Raw genomic sequence first — 842 nt, forward strand, 5'->3', positions numbered from 1 at the left:
AAAAAAAAAAAAGGGAAATGATGAAGCGGTGAAAGGGGTCAGGGAGCAGTAGGGCGGCACGCGAGGCACAAATGCGCAGAGAAAGTGGTGAGCAACCAGTAGAGCAGCAAAGGAGTCAGGAAGAAAGAACAAGAAGGAGCGTTCCAGGGTTAGGGTTAACGTATTTACGGCCGATGTAGAGGGAGCAAGACATCGGTATATTTCAGGGTTAGGGTTATACAGAAGATGACAACCAGGCCAGAGTTGGCGTCGCAAACCCACGTTAACACGAGAAGAGACAAGCGCCGACGCAGCCCCGTACAACCCGCAGCAGTGTTCCCCCCCAGAGCGGCGCGAAGNCTAGCAATGATTTGGAGCGGGCTTTTTGAGTGAAAAAGGATGGCAGTATGGCGACAAGCTGAGGTACCCTGGCCGGCGCAATTTGGTGGCGGTGTGACAAAAAACCAGGGGGAAAGGTGATTTGTATGGTGTGATGAAAAAGGATTCGCATGAAAAAGTCGATGGTAATTGGCCAGGGAAAGAGGTGGCATCTCCCGAATAGGAAAATGGGGGGCGGGAGGGGGACAACAGCACGGCCAGCTGAGTAGCGAAGTGTTTCACGGGAGCATGGGGGGATGTGATGATAATTCCAACATATGCAGAAGGCTGAAAGGGAAAAAAAAAAAAAAAAAAAAAAAAAAGAAAGAAAAGGGAGGAAGCAAAAAATGCATAAGACCCTATTATATTACTCTCCCCCTCCTCTCCTCCCGCTCCTCCTCCTCTCTAGGAAAGAAAAGATTAGCACCCAAGATTCTGCTAGTCCAAGAAGACAGGAAAAAGTAACAACCACGCAACGTACTCAA

This window comes from Daldinia childiae, assembly GCF_008694065.1.
Source record: "Daldinia childiae strain JS-1345 chromosome Unknown Scaffold60, whole genome shotgun sequence".
Taxonomy (NCBI): Eukaryota; Fungi; Ascomycota; class Sordariomycetes; order Xylariales; family Hypoxylaceae; genus Daldinia; species Daldinia childiae.